At 39.3% G+C, this 21,832-nt stretch overlaps 1 protein-coding gene across 5 annotated transcripts in view; it reads right to left on the bottom strand.

Annotated features, from left to right (window-relative positions):
- FHOD3 (formin homology 2 domain containing 3) overlaps positions 1-21,832 on the bottom strand; it is a 359,344-nt gene that overhangs the window by 293,131 nt on the left and 44,381 nt on the right. The window lies entirely within an intron of this gene.

Raw genomic sequence — 21,832 nt, 5'->3', positions numbered from 1 at the left:
GAACATTTCCTAAAAAAGGAAGGAATAGGTGAACAGACTTGTTTCTTTTCCTGAAGACATAGACATCTAGATAAGTCATTTTAGTGTACCAGTACAAAGGAGAGACCTCTGTAGATTTTGTTTAGAACACTGGGGAGGTGACGTGGAAGAGAAGAATGGAAAATGATATTGACCTGAATGAAAGGGAGTTCTGGCCACACAACATATACACTGGATACACAGAGCTGCAAATAGAAGCACTACAGCTGACACAGTTCTGATACAGAACACTACAGTGTTCTTCAACTGAGGTACTTCTGCTTTAATGTCACACTTTTCTGCTATAAATTGTCTTCTGGAAGTACCGGTAATCACACATGGCATACCTCCAAGAAAAGTCCTTGGCAAGAGCCTCCTTTCAGAAAGATACTTGAACAATTGATTATTATCCTGAAAGTAGACTTGCAAAACAGCTTAAAAACGCATATGCTACTTAATAAAGATTTCCTTGAATAGCCTTGCTACCAAAAGGTAGAAATTATCCCATTGAGTAATTACTGTGCTAAGAACAGAAGGAAAAAGAGATGCACTGCACCAATCACCTTCATGTTCATAACAAGCTAGTAAAATTCAGTTACATTTGCTTAATTGTTAGTGAGTATCATATCCCTAGACCTGCGCTGCTGATGGAGGAAGCAGATGTCTCACCAGTCATCCTTCACAACCTTTGAGTGACATCCCTGGCCCACAAGAACTCCAGGAGGTTAGCTACAAGTCAGTCTGGTAGTTTACCCTCTTGTTAACATCACCTAATTCTTGTTATTGTAAGACCCTTCTCTTCACTGTTTATTTTTTTTGACCAAGCTTTAGCCATATGGTCTGCTGACTCTCTCCTTGGAGGCAAAGAGGTAGTCAGGGAAAGATTAAAAAAAAAAAAAAAAAAGAAAAAATATTTCATGCAGATCAGAGAAATTTTGCTCTGAGCATTTTTTTTTTTCCCCGTAGTATCAGCAGATAGAAAGGAAATCTACTTACTGATACAGAAAAAGAAATGTGCTTTTTAAAAACCAATACCCTCCAGCACCTGAAGTTTAATAAGTTTTTTTTTTTGTTTTTGTTTTTTTTTTTAATGTCAACATTCTTTTTATGTCAGCAAATAACTGAGAAAATCATTGGCAAAATGCAAGGCTCCTCTTCTGGAGTCTTTTTCACAAAGCTTTGTTTCTGTTACTGAAGTCCCTCAACAGTTCTATGCAAAATGTTCTTTTCTGGACTACGTATGCATCCTTCATGAAGCACTGCTGCCCTTCAGTTGCCTGCAGGATGGGGAGAAGTCTCGTGTGACCTACAGCATGCAGTGTTCTTCAGATTTTTTTTGAGAGGTTTTACCTCTCAACTTTAACTGTCAAACATTTTCTAGATGTGCAATTAGGTATTTATATTAAATATGTATTCCTTATTTAGTTACCCTTCCCCTAATCTCTGTCTACCTTTTTGCATTCAAAAAAAAAAAAAAAAAAAAAAAAAAAAAAAAAAAAAAGCATGCTTTGAAGACAGGATTATCCTTCTCAAGTATTTGGAAAGTACCTTGCACATATACAAAAGAAATCACAATAGAAATGTTGCTTTGTTTCCATTTTTGTATGCTTTCCTTTTGGTGTTACAGACAAAAACCTTCAGGAAATTAACTGTTGACTCCAGCCCTTCTCATGTAAGTAGTATCATGCAATACATTTGCCTACTTCCCTAATTACTGTACTCTATTTCACTCTCTCTTTCTTACAGAGTTATCTGTCTATTATAGCAATATTTTACATTTGCTCAACTGACCTACCCTCTAGCAGTGAACTTGTACTGAATTAACTCAGCTTCATTTAAATCCAGGTATCCCTTTACAACAGAATTCAGGACTTTGGAGCCAGTCGTGTTTCATCTCACCCCAGTGACAGTGTTTTCTTAATGAGAAAATGAAATCAAGGTGTTCATTTTGGATACAACGGTTAATGTGACTATTGACACATTGATACAAAGATACATCCACTAACACATTCTTCATCCTCAAGAGCAGGCTTTCCCTTGGGGATCAGGTGAAAGTCTTTGGAAGTCTTTCTGGGGGGTCTAGGAGGGAAGGAGGACTTTTATTCTCCCCCCCCATCCCCTTCCTTCAATTAGCTTAGTAGCCTCAAGCTACATACTCATATTTCACTGTCAGAGCCAAATACTCTACTGTAACACCAGTGGAAGCCTTCCCTGCCTTCCCAGCTGCTCCTTTGGAAACTTGCAGGGTATGTAACACGGCAGAGTTGAGGAGCAATCTCTGTCACAGTTTGCTGAAGATAAATTGCCCAGATTCAGAAAGCTGAGACGTAACTCTTCCTCCACCTCTACAAAAGTCTGTGTTTGAGCAATGTTCAATAACCACATGCCAATGCCACATAACATGGTCTTCTACTCAAAAATCAATGCAATGAGACTTGCTCAGCACAAAACAAGCTCCTCAGAACTCCTCTGGGACAACAGAGAAACAGAAACATCTCATTTGAAATTCAAGCATAAGACCTTCATTACTCCCCTGCTCATCTCTATAATGTACATTTACGCAGATTTCTTTCTACCCTGAGATTCCTCCATGGAAACTGCTTTTGAACTCAGGATCCACAGAGCAGCAACAAAATTCAAAACGTTCCCTCTCTATACGTGACAGAGGTGACACACACACACTGTACAAGCTTCTCAGCTGACTTACAGGAGAATTACTTTGCACAGGCTGAAGATCTGATTCAGCACACACAGCTGTTCCTAAGGTTGGGATGCCAAGTGAGGTCAGCAGTAATTAAATCTCAGGTTGCTACATGGCCAGCAGAAATTCAATTTTATCCAGTATCTACAGAATGAGCTTAGCATTTTGTAAATCTGACTGAAAGCTAAAAAGCAGCTATTGCTCCTGTATACTATATAGTAGCTTTATAGTGGAGATTATGTAATGCAGAATAACAGAACACTGGTCTCAGAGGATGAGCTTTCCAGTCTTAAATCCCTGAACTATAGAGACTAGTAGAATACTCTTCTGAAGTGATTTTTACTAGAAATGATGTAGTAAACTAGCTATAACGTGGTACAAAATAGTACAGATTTTCCAAAGCATGTTCTTTACAGCAGTATTCCACAGTTTGAAAGCACGCACAAATTTTCAAACTAACATCCATAAACACTTTCATGCATAGAAATTAAAACTGCAGAAATCTCTTTTCCTTGTGAAAACAAGTTTATACCTCCCTGGTCTCTTTGCATTTCTGATGTGTGTTACATATTTGCAGAGACTTTTTGCAAGTTTCAATGATAAATTGATCTCTTCTGCAGAAAGGGTTCATCAGCTGTCCTCCATGCTCACCACTTTCTGTCCTCAGCATGGTCATACTTTTTTTGTGCCACTGTGAGACAGATTTACACGTGAAAACAGACCATAAGGCTTCAGGGATTGCAAGCAGTTTCAAATAGGAGTTCCCAATTAGCAAGCAGCTAAATAATAAAACTAGAGTCATCAGAATGTTGTCTGCTGGTGAACAAGTACAAACAAGCAAACTGAGTAGTTCTACAAAATTACAAAGTGGAAAGGATGGCATTTTCCCCCCTATTCTCTTCTGTTGGTGAATGATCAGATTTTACTTTTTCAGATAAGACTTTTAAAGAGTTTTCTTCCACGTGTGCAAGCGTTCCATTCAACAACAAAAGAACAACTCACAACTCACCCCTACAACTCACCCCCTTTCCTCAAATAAGAGCCAAGTCTCTGGCTTAATCCCAATAAAGAGATCAACAAAAACGTCACAAGTGGAATCCTACCTAATCACAAAAGCCTTTTAAGATAACACACAAACTTTCCATATAGTGTAACTGACCTCTTGATGTGTGAAAGCTCAAAAAAAATTTCCAAATTAATCATCCCAAAATTATCATCTCTGCCATCTGAGGAGAACAAACCAGGTATTTCAGAAAATCCAGGTAGAAGTAAAGGAGTACCCAGCACACACATGCAGCAAGTGTCGCATACTGTGGTTAAAGCACCATCCTGACTCCCTTCAGAAAGCCTGGGGTACTTATGGATACAATCACAAGACAAGCTTTTTCTGGTGGCAGAAACCCTGTCTCTACCTGTTTATCAGGCTAAAGCTTCCTGCCTCCACAGCCCTGCCAGGGACACAGGTATTCTGTACACCTAATGTCTCAAGTCACACGTATCTTAAATGCACCTTCATATCATAGGGCACAGACTGCTAGAAAAGCCAGGGCCCTCAGGGATTTCACAGAAAACATGGCCCAGTGTATGTCCCTGTACAGCTAAGGGATGGGTAAAACATGGCAGAGGAACAGGAAGGAGCACTGTGCTTTCCCACACAAATCATACTCTAAATTTAGCTTATCTGTGATATACGGAGGATCTTCCAACTCACCTCATAGTAAGAGTTTGGGGCTTAGGGAAAGGAGGTTATTGGTACATTTCAGTTTCCTCCTCTGTGGGAATGAGACATTAAAATAGAGGGTGAAGCACTTACAACCATAATTGAAGTCATTAACAGGCTCAGTGAGTCACTGCACCTTCCCAAATGTTAAAACAGCACATTTACACACAAGTTTTTAGAGCTTAGACTGAGTGAATCTGCCATCACAGGGAAGAAAAGAATTTCATCCTGCAAGTGCTTTCTCCATAGCAGCTCAACAAGCAGAAGGAATGCACAGTAACAGCAGTGATGTTATTTCACACAGGATAATGAACTCACACAAAGACCTGCTTTGTGTCAAATTGAAGTAATTACAGTCAGTATTTTTACTAAATAATGTTAATTAAGATTTAATGGCCATGTTCAATCAATTATACTGAGATAGAAAAATGATCTTGAATTTCAGCCAAACATACTGACTTTTTTCTTGAGATGAGCTCTTAGAAATCTATGAAAATATAGAAATGATGAATAAGCAGAAAATAGTACTGGTTAAATATAAGGGGGAAAAAAAACAGGAATGTGAGTACACACATTCAAGTTCAGATAAGTTTCCCCTGATACAAGGAATCTAAGCATTAGTTTTGACCAATTTAATACACCTGAACATGCATATAGTGACATCTTCATCTTTACATCAAAATAGATGCATTAGAGCAAATTAAGGCCTTCATTAACACCCTAGAGATTCCAGAGCTAAAATTTATATTCAATTTATAATTCAAAACTTTGAATTCAAAGTCCAGCTAACTGAATGGGTGCTGGGGCCCGTGCTGAGCTGGGGCCTGTGCTATAGCTGAGCAAGTTTTGTTACTGCTCAGCCACTCAAAACAAGCAAGAGCAGTATCAAGCATAGAAGAACTGCCAAAGGAGCATACAACTCTGATGGGAGGATATAAATGACAGATGAAATTAATATAGAAAAGTGTCAGACAAAAGAAATTGTTCAAATTTTTCATACAGTTAAAGCTTTGAATTGAGTATTTACCACTTAGAAGATGCTCATAAAATACCTGATCTGTAGCATTTTTTTGTAAATGCTTCTGAGTTGTCTTAGGGAGTAAAGAGAAGACAAAAAGTAGAAATCATAATTAAAAGCTCTATTTAAAGAAATTGTGTATCCAGTACACAATTTTACAGTAGATTGATTTAATCGCCCAATTTCAAAAGCTCCATAAAAGGACTACAGAAGAGATAAATGAAAAGAGGTTGATATATAGCAAATAACTGCTGAAGTGCTTTAATGAAACATTACATAATGAAGGTGGTCCAGCTTCCACAATGGGAATGGTCTGCCAGGTCAGGGATTTCCATCCTGTAAAAAAGGTGAAGTGGGAGGGGAACAAAGACCACTACTGAAATTTAATGGAAGGTATGGCGAATCATGAATTCCTTTACCAATATAGCTAGAATCACAGAATGACCTGGGTTGAAAAGAACCACAATGATCATCTAGTTTCAGCCCCCCTGCTATGTACAGGGTCACCACCAGACCAGGCTGCCCAGAGCCACATCCAGCCTGGCCTTGAATACCTTCAAGGATGGGGCATCCACAGCCTCCTTGGGCAACCTGTTCCAGTGCATTACCACCAGGACACGCACTCTTTGTCAAAAACTTCCTCCTAATATCTAACCTAAACCTCCCCTGTCTCAGTTTAAAACCATTCCTTCTTGTCCTATCGCTATGCATCCCTGAGAACAGCTGTTCCCCCTCTCCTATTTATATGCTCCTTTCAAATATTGGAAGGCCACAGGTTATCTAACAAAAGTTTGAAGTCCAAACTAACCCAGAAGAGCTTCTGCCTCACCAAGAATACTGAACTGCTGGAACTCACAGTCAAGACATTTCTCATAAAATAAAAGCAAGAATGGCGTCTTAAAAGTAACTAGGCAGGTTTCCGGAAGAAAAATCCACAGACAGTAAATAATTGTGAAGACAACATCTCAAAGACTATAAAGCATAAAACTGTCAGAGGACGGAAAATACTCTGGTGAAATATCTGCAGTTTATATTGTTTTTGTATCATTTGCTTAGGCAACTGCTCCCTGCCGTTGGAGAAGGAAGTAGGAGAACTGGTCTCCATGGACATTTGATCTGACCCAGCAAGGACATTTTGTTCTACAGCTCTTCTGGACTTATTCATGTTTGCCCACTCTTTGCAAAAAGGAAAAGGAAAATCTTTCACAACACATCCATCAGGAATAACCTAAACATTTGTGTAAGGTGACCCTCTAAAAAAATAGGAAAATCATCTTAATCATTTATGTTGATCATGCAGGATAACAAAATAGTTCTTTAACTTACATTATACCTGTTGGCAATGTGTCTCTGCAAAGTATTTAAGGCACAAGATGACAATGTGTACCCACCTTCTTTACAAACAACTACTTCCTTAGGCCTGTCAGAGTTATTTCCCATCAAATTATTAACTGCTTATTTTTTTTAAAACCCATAAAGCCATGCTGCAAGGGCTGGGTAGCTTATCACTCTTTTCACTTAGTTACCAGGGATTAGGAAGTGGTTTCATTTACATTCCTCAGAATGCATTTTTGTGCCTTCCTCTTACTTACTGTAAGCAGTACTGACAAAGATTCTGCCCCTACACACCCATCTTCCTGCATGCACGCCAGTTACCAGACAAGAGAAGCTAGTCCTCTTAAAACTGTGCACAATTCAGCTGCTGAAAAGAAATATTAAAAAACAGGTTACAAGAGACAGTCAAAGAAAATATAGTTAAAGGGAAGTGATCATCAAAAAGAAAAGGCAAAAGGTATCCATACTGGAAGTTTCTACAGCTGGAATACGGAGAATCAAGTGCTTAATAACCAATGTTTTTTTTTGTTTTTGTTTTTTTTGTGTTTTTTTTGGTTTTTTTTTTGCAAAGGCACAGAAGCATTCGTTCATTCCATGCAAAACTAAGCAGTATACTGCTGCCTTCATGACTCTGGAGCTCACAGCAGCTGAAGTACCAGGCAGATACCTCATACAGGTTTACAGTTCAATGGACAAGAAACCACAGAGTGAGAAAACCATGCTTCCTCAACACAAGTGTTTCTTTTCTATTTTGATTTGAAACATCCACCCTCAAGAAAACCAGCTTTTCCAAGAAATTTAATTTTCTAGCATTTGACTATCAAGGATGCGAAGCTGAGAAATGTAACGCTAACTGGATCAGAGCGGAAGAACTGAAACAGCAAACTAAGGACTCAATTAAAGGGACAACTTTTTATCACTGAGTCCTTGCTGTGCCTTGCTCCCCACTGCACACTTCATTCAGTCAGACTGAAACTCCTGAATATCACAAGGAAGCTGGGAGGCTAGGACTCAGGAGTCTCAAGCCTAAGTAATCAGGGACTCAGTTGTATGCAACCTTCTCTGTGGTCTAAACTGACCAAGACATTAACAGCAAAAGCAACAGACTTCACTGCTGTGGTGTCTGCTGAGCAGGCAAAGCCAGCAGTGAATACTGAAGGGGGTGATCTCTGCTAGTGGGAACCAGCTAATCTCTGCTTCACTGCAGCATCAAAATACAGTCCTAATCTGTAGAGGCATTTGTTTCAAAGCTGCAAACAAGTATTTGCAAGTAAATAGTAGTGACAACTACTTTTACTCATAAATTAGATGTTGAGAAAATTTAAGAGCTTCCCTTTATAGCTTTGGTGTTAACACCCTAAAAAAAAAAAAAATCATGAAAAGAAAGGGCAGAAGGATGGAAATTCAGGCTCTTTATCCAAACCACACTACTGTTTTTCCTTCTGGTTTAAACAAGGTATCCCTGCTAAGTTCTGAGGCTGTAATGCACTAGAAATGCTATCACCAAGGAAAGAAGAGACTGAAGAGCAGTGATGTCATGTGTGCACAAGCATGCAAAGAACAGCAGTACCAAATTCTGAGAGCTGCAGTTAGGTCACAAGGGCATAGTTTGGTCACTGTAATGCTCTTCACATTATCAACTAACGAAGGAAGAAACGATATGCTAAAGTCACCATTTCACTATCTACCAACAAGATGATGTGAAAGGGGTGAATGGTGACATGCACCACAGCAGCCTCTGATAAGATATCACATTTACATGCCCAGAACATGCAGCTGCCCTGAAAATAGATCCTTTGTCTTCCCAGCAGGGAGAGGGCAGGTAGCCCGCGCAGTGCCTCTCCCCTCCTTTTTCTTGTTATTCACAGGAAACAAGGCAAAGATCTTTCCAGTGGGGAGCTAAATGCCAAAGCACAGCTGACCTGACCCTCACAGGGAGGGATGCACGAGGGCGTGCGCACTGTGCCTGACCGACTGCCACCGACTCATTCATCAGCAGGTGCCGACAGGCAGCGTCTGTGTCTGAAACCCCCAGCAACATGCCAGAGTACTCACAAGAACCAGAAAAAAACTAAAATAATATGAAAGACACAAGGAGAAAAAAAAACCTGCCTCTTATGTGGAAAGGCCTCAGAAGCAGGTCCTTGCAGCTCTGCATGAAGCACAGCAAGTTCTGTAATGTCTGAAACATACAGTGATCTTGGTTTGCTTTGAAGAAGCTCTGGTCAAAAATATCATGCTGAGAGCTAGAGTAAAACTAACTTCTTTCTCCTGGGAAGGGATGTGCCTATGAATCCGATATCCAGGAAACAGATTCATACAAATTATCAAAGAAAAAAACACCATTGTTTTCAAGTGCTTCACAAAGGTCAAATGGACTACCTTTGACCCCGAACCTTCACAAGGGAGAGGAGAATCTGCCTAGAAAGACTTGTGTTCCAACAACCAGAATTTCTGCATCAGCTCTAGCAAAACACTTGAGCACAGCAGTAGAAATAACACTGATCTTTTCCTTCTATTTATCCATTTATACTAAGACTCTTAGAGCCAATGGGAGTAACTCACAGCCCTGACCTCTGAATGTCTCTTATTCTTTCCTAGAACTCTTTTTGTAACACATTCATCTGAGTGACATTACTGTCATCCTAACATATCTACTGATGTTGTCCTTGTTACAGTAGTCATGATTCACTCACTGAGCAGAAGCTAATTTTGCTAGAGGGAAGATGAGTTTCCAAAGATACCGAAGTATCCATTAGATAAGAAAGAGGAGAACATGCTACTCAGTGCAGCTGTTCTTAAACTTCATTTCTATCCTTTTTGGCCATCAAGATTTTCACTAACAGCCCCTCCATTTTGAATGGCAAAACATCCTTCCCCTACACACACTTTTATATACAAACTTGGGATTCTTCTGAAAACAGAAGGTAACAGCAGTAGAACATGCTATTAAATACTTTTTTTTTTTTCCCCCCCACAGAGATTTTATTTTGTTTTTATGAAAGAAACAAATGGACATCTGTAAGAGAAAGCGAAGTCCCTTATGTGTTCTACCTGATAAGAGGGCATTACAGGGGACCAGGCTGAAACAGGTGAAGCAAGCTGAAGCTGACAACTCCCCTAGCACCATCTTCAGACTTAGGAAACACTCAACTTTTCCAACAGGCAGGAATACATAGCATAGCTCAAACACACATTTGAATGCGGTTTCCCTTGCTCTTCCCACTATTAGAAGGACCTCCCTCATGCGTTGCACGCAATGGCATAGACATTGGGTGCTTTTAACAGCATATAAGCATGTATAACACTGTGCATACAAATACAAACATATGAACTAAGCATATGCCCTTCTGCCGTACAGATAGATCCTTTCTTGCAGGATAGGAACTGCCTGCATTTAAACTATACCAGAAGAAATTTCTAGTCAAATCATGAGGAAGGATAAAGCATTTCCAAAATAAGTCGTTAATAAAATAAATTAAAAAAAAAAAAATAGCAACAATAGCAACTGCTGGATAGTAAAAAATGAAAAAAATTCATTCATTGAAGAAAAAAGGGCATGTCAACCCATCACTGATACAGGGATTTCCTGTTTGGTCACTCAAGAATACACAGGAGATTAATACTCAGATTTCCCTCTGACAGCCTACAAGTTTTATCTAGCTATAAAAATATAACACTGAAGAAAATATTTGAACTTCTCATTAGCAGTGCTACCAACACCACTTGGCTATTTACAATAAATATCATCAGTGCAACACAGACGATATGACATACACACATAGCAACCTAGGAAGAGAGCAAAGAAGAAGATTAAGAATTAAGTCAGATGTTTTTTTCCCAGCGTATTTTAAAACGAATAAAACCAGTTAGTAAATGTACATCAGAAATAAAGATACTACACCCCTGCCGCTAGGTAACTGTTCAAACACTGTTCCCATAACAATTAATTACACAGGAATTGTATCAGTAAGTATACTTGCATATAGCTATTACATATTAGACACTGACAGAAATTAGGAAAAAGAAATGACTGTAGCTATTTACAAAGCTTGGTAAAGAATCAGATTTCACAAAAAACTGTTGTCTCCCTAGAATGATTATCAGGGCTCTACAAACACAAAACAGAGACAACAGCAAGTACATGAGCTTCCCATCCTGGCAGCTCCTCTCCCTCACTGTTCCATTTATGGTCAGTGGAAGGAGAGCAACTCAGGGCAGGAACGTAGCTGGGATGCTCTGAAGTGCCCCCTAGACAATCCCCATTTACCAATGATAGAGGCAGCCTAGAGGGTAAAACAGATGCTAAATTGCATGTCAAGAATGATTGAGAGGCCCACAGGAAGGGGATCCACACCAATGATACAGCACTACAGCTTCACCTATAAATTATTTTTTTGATGCATATTATAGGAAAGATGAACCCAGAGACCAGTGCCTTCCCATTCCCCGTGAGCAACATGCCCTCTGAAAGAATACCCAGGAGGTAATGTGACTGCTAGCAGTGTCCCACTGTGTATTATGTAGGGTACGTAGGGCTGCTTATGCATATGCTTGCCCCATGTATGAACCTCTGCAGACCATCCTGTCTCCTAGAGCACACAACCTCCAAAACATTACAGTATTCAGGCACAGATATAAGGAGGCTTCTATTTCCTCACTTAATCTTTTCTCGGATCAAAAATACTCATAATATACTGGAAATACACTGAAGTGAATGACATATGACAGCACTCCCACGTGAAGACTTTATCCAAAGTTTTTCAGAGCAGCATTATGTATGACGCAAACACACTTTCTTTAGCAAGATTTTCTGCAGTGTATCAGCAAAAGACAAAAGTAGAAAGGCCTCCTGATGAGTCTGTTGGAGGGACCACTTGTGCATGTTCTTCTAACCAACAAGCCACAGGAAAGGACTGACAGCTGGCTGACATCACCATTCTCTGCTGTGCAGAACAGCTCACCAGGCTCTTGCACCAGCAGAACCAGCTCTGCAACCACATGGGCTGAGCTATAAACCCTTGCTCCAGGCCTCCTCCTATGCCCAGCATGCCAAGAAGCTTTCCACGCTCACAACTGTCCGTGTTTCACATGAGGCCAGGAAGTAAGCAAATCTCTCTAGTGGCATTTGACTTTGAACAGGCTCCTGAACAGTCAGTGAACCTAATTTTAGGATTACAGAAGCAAGGAACCCATCCAACTGCCGTATTTTCCTCCTCAGCATAGCAAGAAGCTAACTAGTGGTGCCAGGTTTAGACATCCTGAAATTATAAGTAGCCGTTGAAGTTGACATATAATCCTCGTCAACAGCCACAGTGAGAAATGAGCTAGCAGAAACAAAATTTATTTTTGAAGCACAGAGGTTACAAATTCACTCCTCTTCATGTTTTAAGAGTAAGACCAGGGCTAAATATTTCATGTTTGAGAGGTTAAAAGAAGCCTGATACATAACTTCAGACATACCAGGATCTCAAACTGCTAAATATGAATTGACAAGTCTTGTGACATCCCACTATGTAAAACAGTAGGCTATCCATTCACAGTAACCTTTGCTTAGGTCCTAAATTAAGAAGCTGTCATTTTTACCTCTTCAGATCCTTAATTTTTTTTGTGCCATATTGAGACTTAAAATGGAAAAAAAAAAAAATACTTAAATGAGATATTATCATTGTTAAAAAACACGGGAAGTAACAGAGTAACACCAGAAAAGTGCAAAAACTGTAAAATAAACAAGATCTTCTAGATTAAACTGGATAATGCTTACATGAAATACCCTAAAAAATTCCATCCATGTCATGAGAGATTACTTCCAGCAGGCTGCACAAAGCGAGTACAAAGCTATAATGGCAACTCATCACACTTCTTTGTGGCATACCCTGAACCAGAGATGAGTATTTATACTAAATGCTTCTGGAGGTACTAATCCATACTTCCATCACTAATCCATATCTTCCTCACCACAAAAAAAAAAAAAAAAAAAAACCAAAAACTTTAGGAAAACTTTAGGAGAGCCACAACTTGCACTACAGCCGCACCCAAAACACAGCTCCTTAAAGAAACCCAGAGCTGTGTCTTACAACAGAACGAGACACACCCAGAGGATGGCTGAGGCTGGCAGGGCATGCTGGGTGCATCAGCTCCAACCCATACTCCAACAAGACCACCCAGAGCAGACTGCCCTATCTCATGTCCAGCCAGCTTCTAAAGACTGCCAAGGAGACTCCACAGGCTCTCTAGTCAGCCTCAGGTGAAGAAACACTCTTCTCCTATACATAAAAGCTAACAGACAAACCATATATTTAACGTTAATGCAGTCTTCAGCATACATGATTAGAGACCACTGGCAAACCAAAGCCATTTTTGCCCACGCAGCTCAGAACATCTTCGTGAGGTAGAAGTCATACTTGTTTTCAGCATGAGCTAAATTAGCTCCTCTCCATTCGCCTTATAGACAAGTCAAAGAGTAAGTGGCAGAAGCAAGAATGACAGCCAAAAGAAATACCAATATTTCCTAGTCCAAATCCACAGTTTTTAAGTAGTGGTTCCTAATTTCCCTTCCATAATTCTAAGTGGATAACTTTTTTTAACCAATGCATCTCTAACAAAGTTTGGCAGGGCAGAGCTTAAAATACAGAATAGTACAGTTTCCAGTGAACTGCAGGTATGCTCTGAAAGTAACGTGCATGCAGGCTCTTGTTCATCACTGGTGAAAATGCACAGCTAGTGATTGTGATCACATTGAAAAAGTGTTCTGTAGCTGAGAATTTGCTCTATCAAATAGCATCACTGTGCTCTTTATGTCTATCACGGCTTCCACGGAAATAAATAGAAGGCATTACTTTTGGAGTGACCTATATAATCTGAACCAAACTCATTTGGCTTCTATCTTTGAAATGGAACAAATTTAGATACAGGCAAAAAAAAAAAAAAGCAACAAATCACACCGTTCTCATCCACGTATAATACTAATTTATTTAAAGCTATTTAATATGAACTTAACCTCTCCCTCCATCCAGTTGAAGACCTGAATTTGCTGTGCTTTAGTCCATCACATGATGAGTTCAGCTTACTTCACGCACACCAAAAGACTAAGAACTGCTCTGCCTTTCAATACAAAGATCTACACAATGGGGAGTGCAAATAGCTAAAGAAAGAAGTTATACTGAAACCAAGCATAGCCATTTATACAAATGAAAGATTAAGAAAAATTGTTATTTTTCTTTTAATAACTACATAAACACCTTTATCTATTAAGATTTAGGAAACTCCCTTGAACACGTTTGGACTGTTAAAAATAAAAACAAATTTGTCATGCGTGTGCTTAGCTGGCATACTGCAACAAAGATTTCTGCAGATTCTCCCCAGCAAAATATTCATGGGGAATAAAGCCACATCCGTCCCAAGAGTCAAGTACTGGAAATGCTGGGATTTGAGACAGACTGAGCAGAGGTCAATCTCTGAGGGGACAGAAAAGCCCTATCAAGTACAAGTGATGCTGAAGCGAAGGGAGCTTCACCCCTCAAACACAGGTCCGCAGCAGCAGTTAGGCAGTATGTTGGTGGCAGACGAGTGGGCCAAGCGTGGCCGCTAAAACTTTACAGTCGTAATAGAGATGTGTAGAGACAGTTCTTATGACGACTTTATTTAGTTTTGGCAAGTATTTCTCAAAGTCTAGTATAAGATCACGGGCGTCGTTCAAAAATATCTTGATCATCCACCAATATACTCAATTCTTGGCCATAAAACCCAGCACAGAAAGAAGTATTGCTCCTACCACACATTTACAGAGTTAAACGTTTTTAAGTCTGCTAATAATGGTCAAGAAAAATGGTTTTTAAAGGTTACAAAAATTTTCTCATTCACTTTTCAGCTACATTTGCAATCACTTTTTCTTTAAACAACAACTTTTAAACCTAGCCTTGACAATAGCAACATTCTTTTAGGCAGGACATTTTAGAAACTGAATGGCAGTATGGTCAAGTAGTTACATGTTAATTCAATTAATTAATTTCATTCTCCTTTTGGTGAAATTTCATTAGCAGAAGTACTCTTAAAGTACTGAGTAAATAATTATGTACAAAAGCTAAAAGCAATACTGTGTTTTGTTAGAATTTCTTGATCTTCAGAAAGATGCATGGGTAGACATGAGTAAAATTAGGCACATTAAAAATCTGTGCATCAGTAATTTGGTGCTTTAATTTTATTTTATTTTATTTTTTTTAATATCTGAAAAGCTTAAGTTGGCTTGTGACAGTGGAAAAGAAAGGAAATAAAGCATCATACTACTTAGTTTCCAGACTATAAGAAGAGTTGATTTCCTTTAAGGTATACTAAAGATAACTGCCTGATTTTAGGTTGTTTAAGAAAAGTCTTGCAAACTTATTACACGTTGCAAAAAAAGCAAACTACTATGGAAGCTTAAGTTGTCTTTAAAAAAAAAAAAAAAGGCGGCTTCCCAATTCAGACATCTCATTCAATTTCTGCAGTACTTTCAGGTGCAAGTCAGACAAGCTTCAACATTGTAATACAAAGCTTCCCAAGGCAAGAAAAGCATCCCACTAGCACGCTCCACAGCAGTCCTTTCAGAAGTAAGCCCTTTTAAAATAGGAATTCACTGCTTTAAAGCAGCAACCTATCACTCATGGAAGCTTTATCTGCTCTACAGCTTCTTGTTTTGCTACAAAGCCTATTTGAAAAATTGCAGTTTACATGAAATGCACAGAATTCTTGGAAATTTTCCTGCTTCATATCAAAGACCTTCTGAAATCATACAGAACTGGTTCTGAATTATTTTAGTGAGACCAAGACAGGCAAATAACAGGTTATGAGGAAGTGCTGCAGTTAATCCAACAAAAGGAGACTGACCAAAAGCATGCATTAGGAGTACAACAAAGAAGTCTAATGTTTCAGCATAATGGTGTACATTTTTAAGAGCAAAACCATGAGTTTATTTATATGGATAGATTTTCACAAAGCAATCTGTTCAGAGGGCCACAGGATCTTACTTACAGCATCTGTGTTCCATATTCTCAGTAAAGCAAATTTAAATAATCCTAAAAAGCTCAATAAAAGTGTTTTTATCATAGCCTTAGCAGCTCTTTCGTGTTTCACTCAAATTGGAAAAAAGCTGAAGCAGATATCTCCAGTCACATCTGGAAGCAGGCTCCTGTACCATCTGCATTACTCTAACTAGAACTCCTGTTATGCCATTAAAAAAAGCTTCTTACAGAAAAATAAACTAGAAAGACTTTGAAATGTCTCTGAAAGCCCGTTTACATCCAATAAACACATTTATTACTGTCTTCACTTAAGCCAGGACTTTAACCAAGTTACAGCAAGAATCATAGGAAGCACGTCAGAAGTAGAGATCCATAACGCAGCACCATTAAATCCAACAATCACCATTTCTTCTGTCCCAATTATGCTAAGATATTTGATGAAACAATTTCAGCTCACCTCTCTGTTACCATCAGCGCAAAGAACTGAAAACCACAGCACTTCCGACAAATTCTCAAAGCACCTCTTTTGTCCCCTTTAAATTAATCCAAATCAGTTGTGCATTTTGTAGAACTGCTAATGCTCCCCACATGTTCTCTCTCAAACTGAAAGTTCTCTGTTACGAATGCCTCACATTGAACAGAAAACTGTAAGAAGTGCTTCAAACGACCCAAAGTGCCTTTCTTTCTTTAAACTTCCATTTGAGCATATAAATCCAACCTGTCCAAATGAAGAGCTCAAATGAAAAACCTAATGCCACAATTAAGCTTCCTTTAAGAAAGTGTTCTATATAGACTTTGCATATTTGGAAACTTGTGGGAAAAAAAAAAGAGTTACATCAGGTTCAATAAGCTACACTCTTAAAACATTAGAAAATTCTGCAGCATCTTCTACAGGATTATTCTATCTACCCCAGGATTTTGAGAGGCAACTACAGGAGCTTCACGGTCTCCACAGCTTTGAGAACTCTTTGCCAGCACACACATACAAATATATCATCTGCCATACCTGTAGAAAGAAGCATCTGCATGGTATAGTATCTGTAAGATGGGGTGTAGGCACAAGCTTAACTCTGGTCTCAGGGAATGAGGTACAATAGTTTCGCACATTTTCTTAACCAGAATCAGCGTCTCTTCTACACTTCTGTACAGTACTTATGAAAACCATGTTTTTGCACCAGTTCTGCGTATCTTCCCTGTAACAAAGTGCCAGACACAGTTACTGACCTGAGCCATGATTCTGTCTTAGAGAAAGCACTGCGGTTCCACTGGGAAGACACTTGCAGCTCAAGCTCTTGGAGAGAAAGGGCATAGAGAAGGTTCAACATATGAAAGGATAGCTGCAGGATGTATCTGCTGTAACACATGCATAAATCCACATAATAGAAAACAGAAGGGAAAACTGTACATTGAAAAAAGGTTCAGATGCATATTTCAGCTATTAAAGGACAAATAAAAACAGCTGGTTTCCACTGCAGTTACAGCTAGCTTATGGCTTCCCTCAGGTATCATAGGACAAAAAGAGCTCAGAGATATTTATGGTTCCATTCCACAAGAGATAACGAGAATAAGATTATGTCAAAAAAAGGTAACCCAAAGAGTTGTGTGAAAAGGATAGATTATTGGTGCTAACCTTGCTGGATAAAGCAGACGCTCCAAAAACAGTGGCTGGTCATGCAGAGCAGTAGCTGCTTTTGTTAGACCACATACTTAGAAAATAATATATGGCCAAGAACTCATGGAAGAACTCAGGAAGGGCAGGCGTGCTCTAGCTCTATCATGTTCCAGCAAATCTCAAAGTGCCTATGTACTAAAGCCAACAGAATGGGTGTACAAAACTGTTGCAATGACAAATAATGTAGATAGATATATAGATATATTCAGATTGAGCAGAGGCTTGACACCAGTACCTAAGGGTACTGATGGATGGGAAGCTGGACATGAGCCATCAGTGCCCACCCTCCCAGCCCAGAAAGCCAACTATATCCTGGGCTGCATCAAAAGCAGCATGGTCAGCAGGGCGAGGGAGGTGATCCTGCCCCTCTACTCTGTGCTAGTGAGGCCTCACCTTGAAGAGCTGTGTCCAGATGTGGATTACTCACTAGAGAAGAAAACACAGATCTGCTGGAGCACATCCATGTCAAGGCCACAGAAATGATCCACAGAATGGGAACACCTCACCTATGTGGACAGGCTGAGAGAGCTGGGACTGTTCAGCCTGGAGAAGGCTCCAAGTTGATGATAGCAGCCATTCAGTATTTAAAGGGGAGCCACAGGAAAGAAGGGGACAGACTCTTTAGCAGGGTCTCTAGCAACAGAACAATGGGAAATGGTTTCAGGCTCGAAGAGGGTAGATTTAGGTTAGATATAAGGAAAAAAAGTATTTTACAGTGAGGGTGGTAAGGCACTGGCACAGGCTGCCCAGAGATGTGGTTGATGCCCTATCCCTGTAGACTTTCAAGGTGAGGCTGGATCAGGCCCTGGGCAGCCTGATCAAGCTGTGGTGTCCCTGTTCACTGCAGAGGACTTGAATTAATTGGCCTTCAGAGGCCCCTTCCAACTCTAAATATTCTACAATTCTATTATATGATTTAATAAAAATCTTGCAATATTTGCACATTGTATAGGCACATACCTTGTTCAAGTAAAACACTTGATACTCACAGTATCTATACAAATTGTTATTTTTATCAAAAGATACAAGCAAGACTTTGCATAAAGACAGGCAGAAGTTATGACCACAGAAAAATAATTTTATAATACAAAAAAACACTGCAAGTAGAACTGAGATTTTTTCCACTTTTTCTAATAATAAATTGATAGGAAGAAAGATCTAGTACACCCTGCAATATCTGCTCTTCTTCCAAGCTATAGTACTCTGACTGATCCCTGGCCAGTAAACATATCCAGTATGACATAAAGCATCATCGCTGTCATTCTTCTTGTATCACATTGTATTAACACCTAAAGCTCACAATTTTTTTTTTTTTTTTTCCAGAACAATTCCAAGCCCTTGTCATGGGTCTCAGACCAAACCTCCTCCTCAATTCTGATAGTAACACACTTGATGATTCACAGACAAAGGCATTAATATTTTAAAACAAGACATGGCACTCTTTTGGGCTACATACTGCACACAAAACAAATGGTGCTGCCTTCTTCAGGACTCCCCAGGATTTTGAGAGGCAACTAAGACACAATGGCCAGACAAGTGAAGCACAATCAGCAAGGCAGTAGTAGCAGCCACAGCAAGCAGAGCTGTCCAAACAGCCACACAGTAGAGAGCAGAGCTTCATCTTCACAGGAGCTTTAAAACTACCCTGTCAAAGAGTCACTCTGACTCAAGACTTCAATTAAGTTTCAAGTGCAAAAGTTTTTGGCACTGTAGTGTTCTCACTTCAGACCTGCATCCTCATTTACAGTGGATGTTAAGGCTTCATCTTAGCTCTGTAATTGTTAAATACCTACAAATTAAATTTATTAACATTAAGGCACAGCTAAGTGTCTTAAATAAACAAAGAAAGTCATGTAGCTGCCAAAAAAAAAAAAAAGACTTTTCCCCATGGAGTATTAATTCACAATAAACGTAACTAGAATAATAGAATAAAAGGCTAAAGTTGACAAATCTTAAAACAACAGCAATTTACAGTAAGCAGTATAAGAATTGTTCTTCCTTAACTAAGGACCCTGAACAGGTGCAAGAGTACCTCTATAGTTTTCAATTAGTTAGATAACACAAAACTGTTTTTGCCAAATCCTTTCACATGAAAGACGACTATAAATATCAGTATAGGAACACTCAAATCTTATTCCTGAAAATATTCTTAAATTAGCACTGGCATTTTAATCAGGATCAAGGCAAAATAGAATAAGTGGAGTTATGAAAATTTATTCCTGGGTGCTGGAAGTCCTTAGGCTGGGCATATAATACAAACTCAACTTGAGACAAATACACGTGTGTGTGTGTGTGTGTATATCAATGGATTAAATTAAGCTGAAATGCTCTGGAGTTGAATGGTATGCAATACAGCAGAAAATAGTATTCCCAACAACTTTCACACTCAGGTTGTTATGCTCTATTCCTTCCTCGCACTGCTAAAAACAAAGCAGAACAGAAAACCCCACAACACTTCCATACACTACAGATTCAACCTGAAACTTGCAAAAACTCAAGTCTTAGTAAATAGTGGCCTGCAGTTAATACATCCTCTGAAACTGAAGTCCGAAAGAATTCCCTAGACAAGTGAATCCATTAATGCTCCACTTGGATATTAGGACATAAAACACTTGTGCACTTCCCACAATCTAGAGCTATAATACACTAGAGAGATGAAAATGCATTGGTACAACTTCCAAATGGGAGCTTTAATGACACGAAAACTATTTCTCTAAAGCAAAGTAAAGCCTTCAAAGCAAAAATGACAAGAAGCTCTGAGGCAAGGGTGCTACAGGACAAGCTATGACTTCTCAGAAAGCAGCCCTAGCTAGCCAGTGTTGACACTGCAAAGGCAGTAACATTTCTAAACAATGCTTTCCAGGGATATTGTGAGGACAATCATAATTCCAATACAGACGGGCAGAAGGGAAACAGTCAAAGCAAGATGTTTTTATTACACTTAACAGTCTCAGTCACCTCTAGCTCCTGACTTTTGGTCCACATGTAACACGTAAGTATTAGTACTGAAAGTTAAATATATTTCAAAAAAGATTTAACAGGCAACAGATGTGAAAGTACATGCAAAAGGAAGCAAAGTGCCCACTGTCAGTGAAACAATCCTCCTATTCCATGAGAGCTCTGATGGACAGGCACAGTTCATCACGAGGTTAGTATTAAAAACAGCAGAGGGTTTCTGACTGCTTCAATCAATCTCACACCAAAAAAATAAGACATCTGGTATGTAAAAATGCAAAAGAAGAGGAGAGAAGATCTACAAGCTACAGGTTGAATCAAAAATTTAGCCTAGAAATGAAAACTTCAGCAGAGGATAGAAATTAGAAACAGATCTTGCACTTGACTTGGCTTTTTTTGGCTGTAATGAACCAAGCCAAAAAGCCCCCATACAAACACCCTTCAGTTCCAGAAGGCTGAATCTGGACTCGAGCTTCACAGCCTGGCTCCTATGCATTCAGCTCTAAAAGCATCACTGCTGCCAGAGTACAACAGCACCTAACAGAAATATGCTTTCATACAGGAACAACTGCAATACATACACAGTAATAAGCCTAATTGCCCCCAGTGAGTTCACATGCAAACAGATTAAAACAAAGCAACCACACATAGAATCTCAAAACCCTGTGCTGACTCCTGCACTCCAGGAAGGAATAAAACATGAAAAGTGTTTTTTAAAACCTCAATTCAGGACACTGCATTGGTCTGTTTTGCCAAAGACATTCCTAGATCCAACAAGAACAAGTTTCCCTAAAATGTTTGTAATTTCATTTATACTTATAAAATCATCCCAGAGTCTGCACTGTTTCTCCTCTAATACTTAACATGTAGGCTTGTTCAAATCAAATGTAGTAAAAGAGAATCTGTTCCTGCATGATGCAGCCTAAAGTTTGCTCTCAATGAGAGGTATTTGAGGAATTCTGTAGGTTGCTTTTGCTCAATTCAAATTCCCATAAAGGCCATTTCATAATACTTCCTGGGGGCAGGAGAAGAAGTTCTGTAGTATTTAAAGTCTGAATCTTCTGACAACAGCAGTACTGTGGAAATAAATTGAAGTCAAAGTTTCGCGTTAAGAAAAGTGACTATATTCCAATTCTTAGCTGGAAATTAATGAAGCAAGACCAAACAAGGTAAACAATTAGGGCACTGAATCTGCTACATAAGCGCTGAAAAAAGCAAGCAACAATAGCACTCATAATAAACCAGCTGCCCATAGCATCTCTCATAACATTACCTGAATGTGAACATTACAGAATCACAGAATCACAGAATTGTAGGGGTTGGAAGGGACCTCCAGAGATCATCGAGTCCAACCCCCCTGCCAAAGCAGGTTCCCTACAGTAGGTCGCACAGGTAGGCATCCAGGCAGGTCTTG

Source organism: Lagopus leucura, unplaced genomic scaffold (genome assembly GCF_019238085.1).
Source record: "Lagopus leucura isolate 7727_CA_CO unplaced genomic scaffold, USGS_WTPT01 Super-Scaffold_100002, whole genome shotgun sequence".
In the NCBI taxonomy this organism is placed as follows: Eukaryota; Metazoa; Chordata; class Aves; order Galliformes; family Phasianidae; genus Lagopus; species Lagopus leucura.
The sequence above is the reverse complement of the archived record's forward strand: the minus strand, read 5'-3'. Positions and strand labels throughout refer to the sequence as shown.